The 21314-nt window shown below is 40.4% G+C and overlaps 1 long non-coding RNA gene across 3 annotated transcripts in view; it reads right to left on the bottom strand.

Annotated features, from left to right (window-relative positions):
• Positions 1-21314, bottom strand: part of LOC122998761 — a 44400-nt gene that overhangs the window by 8010 nt on the left and 15076 nt on the right. Inside the window, exons 2-3 of one of the 3 annotated variants that reach the window (XR_006407499.1) lie at positions 10132-10236; positions 364-530 (exon numbers count right to left, since the gene is read on the bottom strand). The exons of 1 other annotated variant lie outside the window; for it this stretch is intronic. This is a non-coding gene — a long non-coding RNA (uncharacterized LOC122998761). The remainder of the gene's footprint in view (positions 1-363; positions 531-10131; positions 10237-21314) is intronic. One more of the 3 variants, XR_006407501.1, reaches the window with a different exon arrangement.

Genomic DNA, 21314 nt, shown 5'->3' with positions numbered 1-21314 from the left:
GAGTAACTGCTTTAGTTTATAGTCCTGCCAGTATTTTGGATCCTGAGGGGCTCGCAGTAACATGCTGACACCATTTTATTCATTTAGTTGAAAATGAGAGGAGAGTGGCTTGCAGTTTTATGATCTTATCCCACTTGGCGAGATTTCTGTCGCTCTTGGTATGTCTAACGCCCACGGCATGGAAAATAGAAAATATGTTCCTGTGCTCTCCCTCCTTCTCCGTCTCGGTGTATGCGTGTTACAGTTGCAAACACCTACACACAAAAATATTTGTCTACACACTAAAGTATTTGTGCGTGGGTGTTTTTGACCCCTGAGTGCTTGCTCTTTGCTGAAAAAAGCAAAACTGCGGTTCTGCTGTACCTGTCATCTATGAGCCTTGCAGCAACAGAGCATACTCTTCCTGGTATCGCTCCCTCCTGGACTGCGTAGTCCGCTATGTGCAGGGTGAGTCAGCAGATCAGAGAAGAAGGGTTGAGTGTTGTCTGTGTTTATAGTCAGAGCCAAACCATGACTCTATGATGAGTGACCTGTAAAGAGGAGATGACAGTCAGAGATACAAACCACCTATAGAAGTAGGTTACAGACTGTTTTGACACAGGCCAATGGACAGCCTTTTACCCTCAAATGCACCACCATTGCTCTAGTCAAAAGCAGAAACATTCTTGGATTAGTTGTGCAATGAAAAAATACTTACTCACAGATTTTTCATGACTGCAACTAAACAATAACTGACTAAAAATGAATCTGTGAGAACAAAGGGAAGGAACTGAATTATAATGTGCATCAATAAACTTAAATTTAACAATGACGTGAAAGATGAACAAACAGAAAGGCCATGACCATGGACATAACTTACTGTATGTTTACATGCCAAAAACCACAGCCTTAATTTTGTATTTGAATCTACCAATTATGTGGGTTCCATTTGTTATAGAGGCTTAGTAGAGAAAATAATGTATTGCCAGCTGTTAAAATCCCTCCAGTTAACTGAGTATGTGCTGCCTCTGGGTTTGACTGAAGAGACACACATCTGGAACCTCCTGGGTCCTTTTATAATGTCATACATACAACAACACCCATACAAATAGCATGTAAAGCAGTTCAGGCAAATTCATCCATTGCACGAAACAAAAGGCTTGCAAAGCTTCAAATAAACCAATAGACACAGGGTTGCGAGATGGGGGCATGGGCGTAATGCCAAAATATTGCTGAGAGACAGAAACAACACCAAAAGTCTATCTATGATTACATGTCATAACACACCAGTTTGAAAACTGCAGGTGTCCTGCCAGAGTGTAAATCACTGTCTGTGCTCCCTTTGGGCTCTCTCAATAGGTGACAGCTCCAGACCTACTCCACACATCTCCCCCTATGCACAGAAATGTGGCCAAAATATACACACTCTGCATAACACATACAGATACATGATGACCGTTACTGTAATCTCATATCTGTGCTGGCAATTAAATTTTCCCATCACAGCCATAAAGCAGAGGTTGTTTAAGATGAACCTATTAAAGTCTTTCTTCTGGCCTTCTCACCTTCAGTAATAAGACACACAAGACAGAGATGAAATTGAAAAAAGAAACTCATTATGAAAAGAATATGTGTAATTGTGTTGATGGGAGAAAAAGTTAATTTAAGATGAACCTGTAGTTGATGAAGTGATTTCCCCATGTCACATAAAACTGCATTAGTAAAATTGAAGTTACAACACAATAATGCTGTTTGGAATACAGCCCCTCTATTTGTTATACTAATTATTTCTGGCAGATAATTCCTTCATTTAGTAGATAATTATGAAGTACAAGCACACCAGCACAGACAGCAGGATATCCTGGTGGGTAGTAACATTGTTCCGCTGCTGGAGGACCCCGGGTTTGATCTATATCCACTGAAGGGTTAGCTAGATGCTACACAAGTGAAGAAATCAAAGGGCAAAAAGAGCATTTCTGACTCAATGGGTTAAACTTTATCAAAGGCTGTGGTGAAGATTTTCTATTTTCCACAGTGAGACAGATGTATGCCATGAAACTCACGAGACAACAGGCTCCGAATCCCTACTTCGCCACAAACATAATAATTATTTACCACCGCGAGTGACAGTTCTGCTTTGTAACAGAAATGTATGTGCCTGTTTATCCTCCATCTGTGGTGGCATCTGTTTCATATTGTGCTCTCTCTCTCGCTCTCTCTCTGTTTGCCAGTGTTTGGCATAAACACATTTCAAATGTTATTTTTATCTGAACACACAACAAGAGTCAGGGAGGTAGTTTATTTCTGTATGGTTGTATCTGCCAAAATTAGATAACACACTTAAACAACATTTGTAGAGGATATGATTAATGCTAGGATTAATGTCATGTATGTGTTAGCCTCCCTCCTCTCATTATTGTCTGTTTCTCTCAAAAGAAAAGAAAAGGAAGCTCTTCATCCGTCAGTGTCAGGTTGAAGTGCATATAAAAATCACTTGTGCTAAAAGCCAAGGTCAGTGGGAACCTTATGTCTTCCATGTTCCATCTTCCACAAGGTCATGATCTTGTCAAGTTCAATGAGCCCGGTCAAAAGTCAAGATTACGGTCACAAGACACAGTGTGTTTCGGATGGATCTCCATCTGTGAACTGGCCATAAGGGTCATGGACGAGACGCTTTAGATTTAATTTGATAGCATCCACGTGCTTCACTATGTGCAGCTTTCATATATTTAACTACTTGTCTTGGATTGCAGTGTGGTAGATCATGCAGTCATAAATTTCAATCCAAGACGTAAAACTGTCCAGAGACCACACAAGTACTGTATAGAGGTATTTTTTTCTCCCTTCTGCCTTTGAATTCACCATAATTATATTTCAAATTTACATTTTATTGAAAGAAAAAATAGTTTATCTTATGGTTTACATATTTTTTCACACCACATTTTAGCCACTACACCAAAGGCACTGTGCACTCACGCAACACAAATGTAGTAAGTATCATTTTTCTCTGACACGCTGTGGCAACCCCTCACATATATTTTGCCTTTAAGCATGGTCCAGATTGAAGAGTAATGGAACCTATGAAATCAAAAAGGGTGCTAGCCATGCTAAAAGAATAAGAAGTGGGATTCACCACACACCATTTCACACATACTAGACTCAGAGCAGCAGGAGAATGGCAAAGGTATGTGCTGTTCAAGAAACCTATGCATTTATACAGGCTTAACCCTCTTCACTCAATAAGGAGGGGGATGGTGCTCTGTTCCAACCATGAAATTAACTATTTCAAAGACATGTAAGCTTAAAGAAACCAATTCAGCTCCACGCACCTGTAAGGCTACAAAATCCAGTTGGGTTAAACCCCAATGTAAACATACTGTACAGTACATGGCCACAGTGAAGTCTATACTACTGCACAGTGGATACAGCAAACAGGGCATGCTCTAATTTAATTTTCATTTTTGAACCACATGCTGACAATCTCTCATTGACGTCTAAAAAAAAATTGCACCTAACAAAAATGGAGGATGATTCAGGATGTCTAGAACAAACCAATTAAAATGTATCTGGGGTGACCCGATCACAAGTGGACAGCTCCGTACAGGTGTGAATGCATCCAAGATGCATTGAGGACGCATTGAAATCTGATTGCTCAGACCACATTTGGAGGAAGTCTGGGCCACATATGGCCACGTTCTGTATGCAGTGTGTCCTGGGCCACACTGAAGAACTGCCTACTCAACTGACACCCGCTGCATAAGTGAAAGTACGTACTCATTCGTGTACCAACGGCGTCATATTAAAGTGTGAAAATGGGTTGCATCGCTATTGGCTGACAGTCATCGACCACCGAGCCCTCTACTATTGTAACATTGTGATTTAAAAGCCAAGCTCTACTTGCATCATCTTGCATTTCTACTGCAAAAACACAGTAGAGATGTTTACTTATGGTTTTTTACCTAATTTATGTGCGCTTGTTTCATTTCAGCTCAGTGTGAGAGTCTCTACTGCGTTGCAAATGGAAACAATATATATGTTTACTTGCATAGTTACAAGTGGTCACTCGGGACGCATGTGGAGACACATTCTAATGCCAGGTGTGAAATGATGTACTTAGAGCTGTCCGCTTGTCATTGGATCACCCAAGATGAATGTTAATGCCAGGTGTGAACAGGGCCTCTGTTGCTTGAGTAGCCAGTTAGCTTAGCTCAAAAATGGGAAACAGCTAGTCTGATACCGTCCAAAGGTCACAAATTTCACCTACCAGCACCTCAAATGGCATGTTATATTTCATTGGTTTAGTCCATACAAAAATCAGCATGTAAAAACAAAGTGGACTCCAGTAACTTCCTCTAGTCTCCACTGGTTGTATGGCAGTTGGCCCCAGACAAGTACAGTGTTGGTATATGGATTTTCTAAAAGTATGGTATCCCTATAGCAATCATATACTAGTGTACATTTTTCTGCAACACTGACAACCAGACTTTTATTCATCTAACATTTCTCCTCCCTTCATTTTTGGAGAGAGCCAATTCTGACTTTCTTGTCAAAATTAATTGCAATATGTTGAAAAAGAGAGTCAGAGAGAAGGATAGCAGTATTTTAAATCTGTGCTATGGGTCAAACAATGGTCAGATCACTTCAAACTCAGCAAAGACTGCTCTGATTTGAATGAAGTCAGAGCCCCAATTAACCTCAACATTTTCCAGTTAAAACAGGAAGTGACAGGAATCAGCCATGCAGGCTTAGTCATATCAACCAGACATCGCTGCACAGCCTGCCTCTCATCTGTTCTCATCTAGTCCTGGTATGTGTTGGTGTTGTAGCAACCGATGTCATTACACTACAGACAGAGTAGAGAGATGTGAAGAGGTCAGTTTTACTATGCAAAGCTGTAAACCCCATTTTATGGTGACTTTCATGAGGCTCTTGCTACTCTGTGACTCTTTATCCGCTTAGCAGCAGACAGACCACAGCTCCACCACGACCTCTGATCTCACTCATATTTGCGTCTTTGAATGCTACGTCCAGCTGGAGACCAGGAAGTTGAAAGCTCAGCCTTTGAAGTTGGGTGTGATTAACACATAATAACACATTTCTTCTTTCCTTTAACTAATCACACTTAAAATGGCCCAATTTTTCGACTGCATAAAACAGCTGCACTGTGGCCATATTCACACAGACTAGGCTGGCTTTATGTGACAGCAGCTCTGAAAAAAGCTACTCATTTATGTGGCCATAGCCCTGTGAATTTATAGACCTTGCCGCAATGGTGTTATTGCTTACAAAGGTGACTAATGAGCATGAGGTGAGAAGTGAAACTTGTCATTAGAATGAAGCATTTGAGAGGGGCACACTGAGAGGGTCAAATCCTGTGTGAAAGGAAACGGGGATGGTGATTGAAACTGCCGGAGTAAAACTTGAGCTATGGGGTTGTGATTAAACTGAAAGGACAGACATTATGGCCCTTCTATCATTTAACACTTTGATTGCATGTCTGCCATGTCTCTGTCAGACCGACTGCTTCATCAAAGGTCTTTGTCTGGTAAGAGTGCCCCATTTGGTCCTGGACCTTTCCCTGGAGACCACTGAGGACAGGAAAGCATTGGTCAGTAAAAAATGTCCCAAAAATATCATGTTTCTATGAGGTCTTGGAGACTTATTCCACAACTATGGGAGGTTAGATGATGATACTTGTTACGATACCCGTGTTAATTTAATAGAGCTCCTGAGATACTTAACTAAGAACATGTTACAATGTGCCTAGTTGATGATTTGTAATTGAAGATCATTGATGCAGATTTTCATGTAGTTGTAAGGGAAAATGAGGACATAATCCCACAACTATGATTTCATAAAAAACTGAAGCACAAGTAAATTGATAATATTTTTTACATTATTTTTTGAAAGTGGACCTCATTTTCAGATTGTGTATACACAAACACTCTGAGAAGTTTTTGTTTTGATAAATTAGTTTGCTGTTGTTAAAAAAGGTTTCCAATCAACTGATTTTTTCTAATACTTACAGAAGTTGTATTATGGAGCACAATTGTTTTCCTACCAGCATTCTAGGCCATATGACAGAGGGTGCACTGATACAAAAATTGCAGTTTTTGGTGACGTGTTTCTATAAAATGGAGATTAAAAGCTCATTTTGAATTGCGTCAGGGAGAAAATTATATCTGAATTGCTTTTCCTCTTTGTGCTTTCAATAAAATACCTCACAAATGGGTAAAGGGTTAAGGGGTGCCACATGAAAATGACAGAATAATAATGGCAAAGGCTATTTCGCTGGTATAAAAAAGGAATCTAAAAAGGGAAAGGCCACAGAGGTGGACACTCAGTGTAGCACTTCTTATATTTCATACCGCACTCTCCCAAAATAATATAGTAGATAACAGCTTGCTTGAACATTTAAAAAAAGATTTAGGGCATAATTCATGGTACACTTTTGCTCTACATCTTCATTCTCTTTATCGCCAGTGTTCATAAGGTTCAGACACCCCATTTTGGTCTCCACCCAGGAGGTCTGGCCCTCCCAGTGACCCTAGTGTACCCCGTCAGACTAAACAATGATGCTGGGTCACCTCTTCATGGCCCAAGACAGATGGCTGGCTCCTCTCTGCGGTCTCCACCATGGCCAAGGTCACCTCCCTTGCTCTCGTGCACCTGCACCCCAACACTCCCATCATCGTCATCTTTATTCCTGCTACACCTAGCACTGCACGAACCCTTCCCCCAACTCTACCCCTGCAATGTTAACAGAGGAGAAAATGAACCATTTAGATTCTGCTGGTGTGTGTCACACCACATTGAGGACTACATCCAACCTGCAAAAGAAAAAACACAAAACCACTCAAGTTAAAGAAAATTTCATTGGAAGACATTTCTCATGATCAGTTGATATCTATTTCTACCATCATTACTAAAGAGCTGCTCTGTTTTCACTAATGAAGGCTTGATGCAGGATTGGCAAAAGAAGACAACAGAAAGGAAAAGCAATGAAAAAACACCAGAATAACGTGTTAAATGGCGACAAATGCCTCCTTCGCACTGTCCTGAATCAATTGGCACCTGTGTCATTCTAAGAAAGGCTCCACAGCAGACCACTGGAGAGGAGGAATAGTATTGACGAGAGGCTGTGATCCATGAGACAGGCTACCTGTCACCATCAAAGGAGTCCCTCCCTTAACCATTCAATACAGCAAACCATCAGATCAATGTCCACAGACACAGTCCTCCCCCCTGCAAAACTAATTATCTGAGCATTTTATACTGCCAAGTCCCCTCTACGCTTTGTTTATGCAGGCTGCAATTAGTGAGATAGTCAATAAAAAAATGGGGAGGTACCGATGCAAGAAGGAACAATGGCAGAAGGTGAGAGGTGGAGTCTCAGGAAAGCTGCCACTGCACAGGCAGCTACAACAGGCAGGAGGGCAGGAAGGCAGGAAGGCAGCGCTGAATGTGTGACAGCGCAGGCTGCTCACTGGGAATTTTCGGGAAGAACCGAGACGTACTGTTCCTGTGAGCTTCTCACAAGTCAAGTCCGAGTGAGGTGCCAGGACTCCGTTTTGCTGCATCAATTCCCCAGAAGTGTGATGTTGGTGGGTCTTTATATCACTTCAGCATGCACAGTTAAGTTGCTGTGAATATTTATGACGGGTTTAAAGACATCTTTCTCAGTCCCCCAGGTGTCACAAAGTGGCTGTAATCAGAATTCAGAGGAGTCTCCTGCTCTCTGTCGATAGCCTGCTTGTCTACTGAGAGTTGTAAAATCCAGAGCTGCACTCTGCTTCTAAAGGTGTGGTTAAGTAGCAGAAAGCTTAGGTTCTCATTACCATTTTTAACACTGCAAAAAAAAATGTGTTCCTCCTCAGTCAAATGTAGTTTTTTCGAGTTTCTCAAAATGGGAAACTATAAAACAGATGGTGAAGATTAAAAAAAACGTTCATCCAATGGCATCATTAGAGATTTGACTGACACATTTTTAATCTGAGGCTACACATCCTACAAAAGAGCATATCATTTAACAGACTTTAATAGCTGTGAGAGTCAATCCAAATACAAATATGTCTTTTTTGCCTCTGTGTTTGTGAAAGTCTTTGTGTATGTGTGTTGACTTAATGCAATACCGCCTGAGTGCTACACAGCAGGAGGGAAAGAGCAAAAAGATTTAAACTAGACTTTTTTCCTCTGGGATATAATGATTGTTTCTGTTCACGGCAGGTCTAAGGCCTACCATCTGTCAATAGAGCTATTTTGAATGAGTCTGAAGCTCGCCCATGTGGTTGAAATTCTGGAGGCAGATTAACATAGGGTGATACAGTTCTGCAGCGATCTCGCTTTTTGATTATTTTAAGTGCATCTGATGATTTAAAAAAGATCGGTATACCTTTGAACATCATAACGCTTGTGAATGGTGACACTGTAACTCTACTATGTGGCACAGGCCATAGATCTCCATGTTAACAGTAGAACAGTAAGCGTTAAATCTTCCTCTAGAGAGCTGCCGAGCCAGGGCCACCAGCTTGTAAAACCTAAAGACCTACACGTTGCAATCCTTTGTGTGCAGTCTTATCTTTAATTAAATTAAAACCTTGATTTCCCTCAGCTGAGAGTTGATTTCCTCCTGGTATAATTATGCCAGCCTCACGTGTGCACTGGTGTGTTTGGTCACTGGCAGATGATCTGTCTAGAGATCATTGATCCCTGACCATCGTAGCCAAGAGCACTCATTACACCTTTGTTTACATCAGATCACAGCATACCATATTCTGAGATGCACAGTCACTGTGATGAAACTTAACTAATCTTTTCCTAAAATGTTTGTATTGATGCTAATGATTAAAAGTTCTATCTACTGTATGACAGTCATAGCTTTCCAATTTTTTATGTTTACACTTTTTAGCCGCCTTGTTCACAGCATTTGAATCTTTTTTTTTTTTTTTTAGATTTTCTGATTTTTTATTGCTGTCCAGAGCATGAGCAAAATGACTTGGCATGAATCTACACAATTATGACAAAAAAATATCAGTATTACAGTCATACAAGATTTTCAACTAAATGTTCCTTCTTCTGTGACCCCTAGGCTACAAGTTCTCTTGTTTTGACACTGAAAATAGGACTAGTAGAGTAGTCATACCTCTCTCTCCCCTGTTTCAGAAATGTGTTTTACAATAAACATATATAAAATATACAAAATATAAAAGGAATTTTCTCTGACCAAACTAAAAATCACACCATCCTGTCTATTTTATGCTGTACATCTCTAGTCTCTAAAACTGTAGATGTTTGGATTGAAAATGACCAACAATTTAAATACATTAAAAGTGACCAACAGCAATTCATTCTCTGTCTAATTGGCATTTAGAACTGGCAGAGGTGAAGAATGAACAAGATGTAAAACAGATATTAAGATGGCAATGATTAATGAACAGGCTGAGAACATTCAGTTTAATCCTGGAGAGCATCACAAAGCCATAGTCTGATAAACTAAAATATTTTTCCATGAAATTTCGCTCTTTTCCAAAGACTGAAAAGATTCCAAATTACAAAGCTTGCTTTCTTCTCATGAGTTAAACAAACAATATACATGCCAGTCTTTTTATACAAAATTTAAAGTCTAGTCTGTTTTTTTTTCTTTCTTTAATTGTTTCCTTTCAGACACAGTGAGTAAACAGTGTGTGACTAACTTCCACGGCCCTACAGGTATGCAGACAATTAGGAAAAGCCTCTCTGTTTGGTATTATTCCCTGCAGCCATACTGCTGAGGGCAGGAGAGTGGTGGTGCCTTTTAATCAGCACCAACAGAGGAAGCTCCCATGTGTGACCACAGCCCCCCAGACAATCTAAAATGAGTCAAGAAAAATAAGTGTTAGCCCCTCGCTTTCTCCCATACTCCCTCACGATCACTCTGCTTTCCCTTTCTCGCTTTCTCCCATTTCATAACCTTTCTCCAATTGCTCTGTGACATTAGGTTGGCGACTCAAGCCTAAGTGTTATCTACATACAGCAGCCCTTGCAGTGAGGGAGCCAAGGTTTGGAAAACATAAGATCCTGTCTCAAACACAACCTTGGAAAGGAGTCTTATCAAATGCCAGGTATGCCTCAGATGCCTCAAATAGATTCAAAAACATCAAAAAAGTGACTTACAAGTGCATGGGACATCTGTCAGCAATTATCTTTTCATCCATCCATTCATCCTCCATAACCGCTTATTCCCCATAGAGCCTACCCCAGCAGGAAACTGGGTACAAACTGGGTAAAAAAGTAGAAAAACAGTGTACAGGTCACTATTTTATCACAGGGAAAACACTATTTTCTTTAACTTAATTTGCTGTGCTGTGTGTTTTCACATTTGGTTAGAATTCACCCTCTCAAATTAGGTTCCCCAGAACAAATCAGAGTAATAGTAGTTTTCTTTTCTATAATTTGTTTTGAAACCAAAACAAAGGGCTTCCCTACTCAAACAGTTTCCTGACAACTCCGGCATAACAGACGGAAGCGTCCTCCTCCCCTTATCTTAGAGGAAGACGCTCTTTGTTCTGAACAGAGTGGTGAGAATCTTTGACAACATCAAAGAGTTGCAGAGCGTTTCTCCAACCAGTGCGCTAATGAGAGACGACCATCCTGCACGAGTGTGATTACGGCGGCTTCATTAAGGGGTGAACTGATACCGTGCGCTCAGCTCTGGAGCTTCTGCCTTTGGGAGCTCTTTTCCTACACAGAACTCACATTCACTGAAGATCAGGTCTGTCAGCGATGAGTGACTGGGTTAAAGCACTTCTCTGATGACTTTTGATCTTTTGAAAAAAAAAAACCTAATGAGTGGTTTCTATTGTAAAACCTTGAGAAGATAAAGCATGTTGAAAGAAGGCGACATGTAAAATCAGCATCCTGCTACAGCTGGCAGAAACCTGCTCTGCTGTGAATTCTCCTCGGGGTGAAAAGATCCTGTATGCAGCTAAGCTCGATGTGTTTATCATTGCCTTGAGAACTATTCACTCAAAATAGAGAGGAAGGGGAAAAACAAAAGGGACTCAAATAGCATTACATGTCAAAAAACATAAACTCAACAAATCAACAGAAACCAACGGAGAGTAAGAAAGAGCAGGAAATTGAGAACGACTTGACCCTGGATTTCATTCCTTCACAGGGGGGACACCAGTAAGAGTTTATTTTCACCAGTCTACAGCAGCCATGCATCAAAGCATCTCACCTCTGTATTTACAGCCTGGTCACCCCGCACTGATATTGTTATGGATTATTCTGTAAAACTGGTCTTTGTAATTTATCGTGGTTTATAGATTAATTGCTTGACCTTTTTGGCCATGCGGGGGAGTGTGTGTGAGTGTAAGTCTGAGTCTGTGAGTGGGGAAAACAGACAAAAAAAGAAAAACTAGATGTGTTTATTTGGCAAATTTCTACAAATTTAATCATAAAACATAGCAAAATGGCATCTGTAAAAGCACCATTACCAGATGAACGACCACCTGATCACACCCGCTGACCCGTATTACCTGCTATGCAGGCTTTCAGCAGAATTAGCAACAAAAGCTCTGACTCCACCGTTTGATACACAAACCCCTATCTCCCCCCCTTCACTTCCTCTATATGGGGGTGAATGATTCAAGCCTCCCTCCACATCTCCACCCTCATCCCATCTTGCTATAATTATTTGAGTTGCATTAGGTCGCCCATTAAAATTAGCAATGTTTTATGGTAATTCCTTTTGAAAAACCCTGTTGCTGAGGGAGATAATTATCTCGATTATTCAGGATCTCATACCCAAGATGCATAGGGCACACAGCGTCCCATTTGCTTGGGGCCGTTCTTACCCACACGTGGAAATAATTGAAATGTGGCAGATGTTTAATCATTGCTATTTTAAATGCAGTAGATCATGATGAAGAGTGTATCATTCTAATATTACAAAGTATGATAATCACACATTTCATACAGGCTGTGTGCAATTATTTTCTTAGTAATTTAAATGTAGTACTAGTGAAATGTTTATCAAGTTCACGATTCAACACACCAAGGAAAACCCTGAATTAATACCAGCTTGCTTGTACAAAGTATAAATAGTGATTTTACACTCCCCTTATGAAGACAAATCCAGCAACATTAAGTACAGCAGTATAGAAAATGACAAATACAAATATTGCCGAAGACAGGAGCAGAAAATAAACAATATTATATATGATGTAGAATATGTGCAATACTAAGGCAACATGATGGATCAGTGGCCAGTTTTGAAAAAGACTTTCCAGGAGGACACCAAAGGAAGCGTGCTGGCCCGATATGATCTGGAATTCTCTTAATAACAAGGGTAGGCACAAGGGCACATGGTCTCAGAGGACATCATCTATAATTCATCTGAAGATCTCATGAAATAACAATGAGATAATATCACCATATATGTTTTACATCATAAACAGGAAAAACACTATTATCGCTAAATATTGTCTTATTTCCTTGCGTGATTATAATTTTAAATGGACAACTATATGCTGTCATGAAAAGCATTATTAATATTTGATTGAAATTGAAATAAGTGGAAAAATCGGCATAATCTTGTCGGATCCATGAAGTCGGTCATTTAAAATGAATAGATCTGCTGGTGAAACAGATTAATTTGAAGAGTTGATGGTAACTCAAAGAGCATTTTACCACTTTAACGCAAAACTGCAATACACCTCCAGCCCTCAGAGGCAGATATAGTCTCAGGAACGTTATACACTTAAAGAGATAAGTGATATTTTATGTATTTATTTTATTTATCAAATACTTATTTATACTATATATTCATATTTTTCTTATTGTCAACAAATACCATAACAAGACCACAAGCAACAATGAGTTTGTTGCTTAGAAGCCTGATACAGCTTATTCCACTGTGCCATACATCTCCATTGTTGCCTAAAAATGATTACAAACAATCAGTGAGCCATAGCGTTTTACTGGGTGACACGTTCCTTCATTACAATGAACATGTAGTTTATTTTGGCCAATCAAACATCAACCGTCCTGCTGCCATAAATACTAGGAACATGAGGGATGAAAATAGTCTGAACAAACGTTACTCCTGGTTGGCAGTAGAAATTAATGGGCTTGGGGCCAAAAACAGGGTAGGGAAGTCTGAAGTATTAAGAGACGGACTAACACATTGTTGGTTTTGGTCCTTTTTTGGGGATTTGTTTACAATAAGAAAAATATAGAATATTACTAGCCTTATCCTTTAAGACCTGTCCATCACACACTTTAATACTTCAGGACACTAATAAAACATTCTCATCTTCATATTAATTACCATTAACAGACTTCACAAAGGTGTCCATCTGTCTATGTGCTTGTGAGGGCAGATGTCTCTCACCCCATGGTCCACCTCTCACCCTGTGAGCCTCCCTCCTCTGAAGCAGGTCTTTTAATTAAAACATTGTACCAGGACTGTACCATGTGTGGAACGCCCCTCCTTCCATTAGAGGAGCAGGTTGAGCCCAGCATCAAGCCGAAGTGGATGCGCCGGGCCTGCCAGGACAGAGATGTGATAAGAGTAGACATAATATAAGTACCTCACAGCAGGGTGGAGTGAGGACATGGAGATACGGTCGTGGTCCAGATGCCCCTCCCTTGATGCCAAATAAATTTTAAAAAATCTGTACATACGGAGACGAACAAGGAATATGACATAATTACAAGAGCCTATGTTGAAAGAATCAAGATGGATGATTATAGCAGGAAATTAAAATTCACCTTAGTTTTCGTGACATAGATTTCTGCAGACCTCATCAGTGCTGTTAGCTTGTCAGCTCATGAACAGGCGGAGGAACCATACAATATCATCATGTTTTATGGACCTTTCAAAGGGAGAGTGACAGCCACATGTGGAGCCACACTAGCATGCCCTGCGGCTCTCTGCTCCTCTTATTGAGAGGGAACATCCTGACTCAGTCATAGAAACAGCTTTTAGTGCACATCTGTATGCTCATTGGTGTAAATGTTTATAACTAGCCATCTATGCGGTTAAACTGTCACATAACTGTCATAACTGTTAAAAGTTAGAGCTGTAAATAAGGCCTTATTAGTTGAGTCCAAGTCAATTCCACAACCTGATCCAGTTGAAATTGTGTCAAAACCAGGTCTAATTGAATTAAAGGTTCCATAAGGGGGTTACTATAAAACAGACATGATTCTATATGACTATGAACATTCATCAGATTTCTCACTGAAAGTGTTGTAATAAGAACATACAAATGATTTTTATCAACAGACTTTCAAATCATACTTCTTTTTCTCGATCTTTACTAGAAATGGAAACTTCTCAAATACATTCGTACATGTTCGTGCCTGAATCTGATCCGAACCTTAGCAGCAACCTCAGCGACAAAGGCAGCCAACGAACGGCCGTTTGTGGGCATGCATGAACAATCTGATGTCATCATGAGGAGGAAATAAAGGTAACATTGCAAATCAAGTGGTCGGGGCAGGCTGAAGTCTGGGCTTTTGACTTTCAGAGAGCATTTTTACAGATGTTCACCTAAAGATTTGGACCTTTGACCGTGTTCAGCATAGATACTTAAAATCATAACAATACAAAAATAACAGAAATTCACAAAAAGCATGATATGTCCCCTTTAAAGGCAGACACTGTCAGTTAGTATGCATATCCACAATCTCTAGACAAACAAAACACAAAATGTAACAAAGTGTGTATTTCTGGTGTATTTGAACGTACATTTGCATAAAATTGCTCAAATGCAAATTGTGCAGACAACATGCACATATGTGTAGGTGTTGCAAGTGCATATGGGACAAGATTTGTGTTCAGGTTTTTCCCCTGAGAATGCAATTACAGACCAATTTACACCCCCTTATCTTTCTATGCTGCATTTGTCTTTAGCAATGTGCACTTGGGTTGAAATGAAGCATGGCAATGGTCTCTGTTTATGAACACTATCAAAACACAGCTGAATTGTCTGCCATATGCTCCACCATGCTCAGGTTGCCCATCAAAATGACTTCAAATTAGAGAGAATTCATCCCTCGTGTTCCTATTTGATTTGGGCTTTCACTCTAAGTCCACTTAGCTTCAACAGATTACTGCTAATTGGTCTTTTTTTCCTTGCCAGAATGGTTGCCACCTAGCTCGAGTATCTCTCATGTCTTGTTGTTTGAATGTCTACAGTACTCAGTTGCTAACATGCACGCACAATGCTGCATTTAACACCGCAGCCCTTGGAATGGTTTTTCACTAATGCTTCTTCGGATGAGTAACTGAAGAGCAAGAGTAAATCTCCCGAAGTGGTAATATGTCTACAAACACCATTTAACAATGCCTGATGAATATTCATTTCTCTTGCCTGGGCAGGAAATCCCTATCAGCCATTTTACAAAGTATAGCACATAATTATGCCACCTCTAAAATGGAGATCTAACGCCCAGTTTTGTCTAATGCCCCCCAGCTTTTAATTAACTAAATTACTGCATACTTCTCCCCCCATTGATTACTGCTATGGGGATTGATTATTTCCACACACACATACATATACACACAGACCGCTGCAGGTGGGAAAACTACTTCTAATGAGAGGAAGTGTTTAAAATGAATCATGAAACTTTTAACCAAACCTTTACTCTGACAAAATGAAAGTAAAATATAGACACTGTGCAATCTTTGGGTTTTATCCTTCTGCTTAACCTCATTTGCAAATGAATCATATTAGAGTTTTTGCTGGAGGGAGTATAAATGTCCTCTAAGAGCAGATAGAGGACACAGATATCTGGCTCCTGTGGAGATCCCTAGTGGACAGTCTTAGCCTTGGATCACTGTGGGACAACACCGAACCCCAGCATATCCACAGCTACAGATTATACACCCCACAGCTATGGGGAGGAAACCACATTTTTACCCCACCTATGCAGCTATTTCACTTGACACATGTGAGGAGATGGGCATTAGCTGGTGAAGCTGCATCCGTATACTTTTATAAAGATGGACATTTTGAACCAGAGTGAAATTGCGAGGCTAAATTGAATAAGACTGGATGGAAAATTGCAGGCAATGTTTTGCCTCCCAGTGCAGAGGGAGTATGCTTGGAGGCATGTGCTGTGAATGTGATCAGTCAGTAGCGCTTTTTCTGAATCTGGAGTTACTGAACAGACTGGTTCTTGTTTCAGCCTCACCTTTAGGTCTTCCACAAGAGAAGCAAGTATTATCATGAGATGACTAATATTTGGGCTTTTAACCACACCTTAATTTGAAGGTATATGATTAAAGGCAATAAATCAAATATTCAATCTCGGCTTGCTGTTAAGCTTAGAGAAGAACAAATATCAAGAAAACATCAAGGTAATACACAAAACTTACAAAAACTATGTGCATTAAATAGTTGTAATTCTAAGTAGGGACTTACTTCCATTTACTGCACAGTTTACAAGTGCTCAAATCATCATACAATATGAGACTATGCCTGAGGCATCCTTTGAGGGAGCTGCAGGGCTCCTGCTCTCTGAATTACTGTAACCTCATAACCACATTGAAAGGCAAGCCCAAAAAACAATTCAAAACTTGTAGGCAAATTTGAATACATACACATGTGCAGGCACATACACAATTTTTTTTCCCCAGCTGTATAACTCCTATGGATGGTGAACTTATTGACTTTGCTTTTCTCTTGCATCAGATCAGCCGGTGAAACATCTGTCCATATGCTTGCTGACCATTACTTTTTCATCCAAGACACTCAGTGTTGCAGCTGTATGCATATGGCACCTTTTGTGACATTCAGAGGAAGAGGTGATTTGCAATCTCCCCACCACACTGACATTCAACAACATGGGCTCCATGTTATGATAGAATCTCTCTCTCTCTTTTTTCCTCTGCCCCCCTTCTTCCCCCTCTTGGGTTCTTAGAGAGATGGTACAGGCTGCGGCTGCCATAGCCCTGCTGTCAGACTGCCATAGCAGCACCTCTCTCCCTCTCTCAGCCCATGGGGTACAGCTGACAGCACATGATCCTCAGAGCCAGACAGCCAGCTCGAGCACAGCAAGAGAGCCTTCAGCTACTGCTGACATATTCCAGGGCCCATTTCAACAGATGGAGTTTTTAAACAGGTACCGTTTGGGGTAAAATACCTCGCTTGAGGGTACAGCATCTGGTCCATCACAAATTGGATGATGTACCCCACATATCTCCCTCTGTCTCACATCTTCAACCCATATCACCCTCAGCTCTCCTTGCCTTTCTCCTCCTCCATTATGTAGTAGATTGGTACTGTCCATCAGAACAAACACAACATCCTTGTAAATAAAGAAGCCCTGCTGCGGAGGATATGTAACACTGACAAAGCGTTATTGTGCTGATTCATTTTCAGATAAAATTTCAGTCCATAATTCCAACCAATATAATTCAGTAAACAGCTCAAGCATCACATCAACAGATACAATTCAGTTCCACTCTGAATTTTTTTCCCTCTCTGCTTGGCTAAGGTCTATGAGATGACACAGTGTTAAATCTCATTTCCGCAGCAACTTGAGCCTTGTGGACCACTCCAAGTCTCCATCACTCACGCTGCGCTCAATAACCTTGGACTCATATTTCTCTGGCAGTGATTTAACGACTTACAAAATTACATTGCGGTTGGTGGAGCCTGTGTTGATGTTGATATCTCTACTCTTTACTGTCCTGTGTCCTGTCAGTCTGTTCCTATTATTTATCATGACTTACGCCATGACACATGAGCAACGCCCAATCGGCCATTCATCTCCCTGTTAAATAATACGTGCCAGGCCAGGTCCAGATCAGAGGAGCAAGGTGAACTATGAGGTTTTGAAAACTGCAGCAGATGAATTACAACCACCACGGAGTTCCTCTGAAGTTGTGCCATCGAGCATCTTGCTTCAGTCTGACAGGCTGTAAAAATAAATTTACACATGCGAGACAGTTACTGTAGATAGATTAGTGAGTTGCTTAATCCTGCTAGATGGAATTTATGTGTTTTTATATTGCAGAATGCCACAAAATTACCATCTTGTTATGTTGGAACCAATGCAAATCCTGGGCAAAAAAGTACTTACTATTGTAGCCTAACTACCTTTTCACACTCCTTTGTTTCATATGTCACAGGAAGGGCTAAATCGGAGGTTGGATTGGAGAGAGGGTGAAAATCAATATTTGAAGAGTCTCAGTCTGTGCATCTTAAGTAGTCTATGAGAGAAAAAGCATGCATATTCCACCGTCTCTGAATTATTAACAATACTATGGTTTGTCTCAGTATTGTTGGAGTGTAAAGTCATGAATGTGAGAGGACAAAAGCAACATTAACTCTTTGTTGGCCACAAAATGTATTTAAAGTCTCAGCAAGTGCCATTACTAAGCAATCAATCCTGTGTATTTGTTATGAAATGTAAATACATTTTATAACAAGTAATGGCTGTGATATCTTCTAGACCACTTCAAGTTATTCCACATTAGTGGACAGCTTGGAATGAACACATTTTGAATGTATCAATAGTTTTGTTTATCTTAGGCCAACACCCCAGTTTACTTTGAATGTCAGCCATTCTGGGAGCATTCCTTTCACTTGACATCCCCAGTGACTCTTTATTTATTTACTCATACTAATCGTAATTCAGTCCGCGCCACTCCTCCATGGTAATTACTACATACCGCATATAGCTGGTAATTAATTTGCTGAAAATGCAGTGCAGCAGCTCAAGCATATGAATATACAGTATATATTACGTAAATACTGTGTGCATGCAATGCTACACAGTTATGATGCAACATGCTGTATATGAACATTTTGATGAGCCTACCTTGTTGCAGAGCTGCAGAAACTCTTCTGGCAATGTGATTCTGTGGGTGGAGTAGGTGTGGAGCAACAGAGTGATTTTTTAATCAGAAAATCATAATCACATCTGTTCAAGATGGACAACTAGCACTGGCTTAATTTTACAAAGATCTAATTAGACTAGCTATTTCTACTATAGACACTTGTAGCACAATGCATGTGTCTAATGGGAGACACATGCATTACAAAACACAAATAAGGAATTAGAAAGCTGAATTTTCTTCTTTACTGAACATTGCTGAATAGTGTTATTTTGTGGTTTATACTGTGGGTGTCAATTAAATTTTACAGACAGGATGAAAAGATGAAGGCATTTGAGGTAGACAAAGATTTTCAAGTTCCTTATTGAAATAAATGAAGAGGAGGAATTTAAATTGGTCTTAAAAGGGATATATGGAATCCTATAACAAAAGAAAATCACAATAACACAGCAAAATGTTCTTTTAGTCCTTTGTCACATCTGATGAAGATATGACAGACAGCACCCACAACAAGATTAACTATGATATGACAGCAAGACAATCATGGCAGACAAATGGCCAGTAATTCAATCACTGGTGCAGGACATGTCATGTCAACCAGTCTATTGACTCTGACAGGCTGCACAAGGTGCTGGCAGACTTATATTGACCTGGGGCACGCAAAGTGCTGATGCATCATTGTGTAAATTAGGATGAGACTAGTCTCCTTCACCTTTGACCAAAAGCTCTGGAGAGGTGAGCCTAAAAATTCAAAAGAGAGGAACACTGACACTGGTGTAAAAGATTGTAATTTTCTAATAACTGGTGCCATGTTGACATCCAGCAGAAGCATATTTGTCTCTGGCAATCATGCATTTTCTTGGTTGTCATTGGCAATGACAAATAATTCCATTTTCCTCCTTAAAACAGCAGAGAGCACAGAAAATCTGCACAATGACTTATAAAACACTGATACCTGAATTCAATTTAGAAATGAATCTCACCTCTAAGTCTCCTGGGCAACCAACAATGGTTGGTTGCTATCCTGCTACCATAATACTGCAGCAGAAAAATCCCTCTACATATGAAATATGTATGAATATGAAAAAATATTATAGATTTGGGCAATCATGACAAATAACATCCTATATCCCTCCAGTTCCCATTCCCATCACGGCTCGGATGCATGCACAGCCACACCAGGTCCAGATGCCATTCATTAAATAATTAACGTCCGGCTGAGAGGAACTTTGATTTAATTGATCTGGGCAAGCCTGGTGGAGAAAAATTGATGGGCCACAATGTTTGGATTCGCTTCCAAACTGCAAGAGGATCAGTATGTCTGGAGGATTTATTGAACACATTACAGCAGGAAGCAGAAACAAGCGTCTCACACCAGCATGACTAATACCATTGCAAAACAAAAACCATACTTTGTGTTTAGGTAATTACTGTTCGGACACAGTGATGGACAGGGTAAACACTGTTGATTAACACCTACTTTCATCCACCATGATGTGGATAAAACACGCAGCATCATTCAAGCTATTCATTTTACTGCCATCCAAGCCCTGCTGGTAATTAAAACATGTTTTGTCCATTGTTTTCCTCTTTTCCGGGGGCACAGCTGATTCTGATATGCATAGGTGCCCAAAAGGGATGTGTGTGTGTGTATGCGTATGTGTTAAGGGAGGTGGGAGGGTGGGGCTCAATCATGGAGAACTCTTAATCCGTTTTCTTCTCTTTTGTTCAAAGGCACCTACAGAAGGCTTTATCGGAATGACGACAGAATGGAGACAAACAAAAGAAAAGTAGAGGTAGGCGGGCATTAGAGCCGACAGACTGCACAATAAGTGGGTACATGAGGATGGGTGAAGGTAGGTGGTGATACCTGTGCCATGACAGCTCCGCTGCACAGCTTGTATGAGGCAGGTGTTGCCAGCCTCAGGGGTTGGACTGTCTTTCACCTTACTGTACTTGATATTATTCCACCGCCCAATGCATGGAGAATAACACAGACACCGTGCACACAGACATGGGCAAACAAGAGTACACACAAAGAACAGAGAGGTGGATAGGGGTGGAGAAACAGGCAATGCGAGCGAAAGAGAAGGCACGGCACAAAAAAAAAAAAAAAGCTGCTGCTGCTTGTGTAAATTGGCTGATGCTGCCTCCTCTTTGCCAGATTAACTCCACAGGGCAAGGAAGAATAAGAGGGAGGGAGAGAGTGCGAGTGGGGGGCTGGGTTCAGTCCTTTCATCAAAGGGCCTTTCTTTCCCCCCTTCTCTTTCTTTCTCTGTGTGAGGGAGTGCCAACTCTAGAGTGGGCAATCCATTCTGTGATTGCATGTCAAGAAGTGAAAGCCACATTGTCTATGCTGGAAATCACACCTGACAGAAATAACGAGCTTTTCTCAAAGTCTTGCGAAACATTATGCATCAATCACTCCCTATCACATTCACAAATGTTGCTTAAATTTAGTGCAACAAAAACAGACTGCAGGATTCGTGTGGGAGTCAAC

The sequence above is a fragment of the Thunnus albacares genome, chromosome 15, assembly GCF_914725855.1.
Source record: "Thunnus albacares chromosome 15, fThuAlb1.1, whole genome shotgun sequence".
In the NCBI taxonomy this organism is placed as follows: domain Eukaryota; kingdom Metazoa; phylum Chordata; class Actinopteri; order Scombriformes; family Scombridae; genus Thunnus; species Thunnus albacares.
The sequence above is the reverse complement of the archived record's forward strand: the minus strand, read 5'-3'. Positions and strand labels throughout refer to the sequence as shown.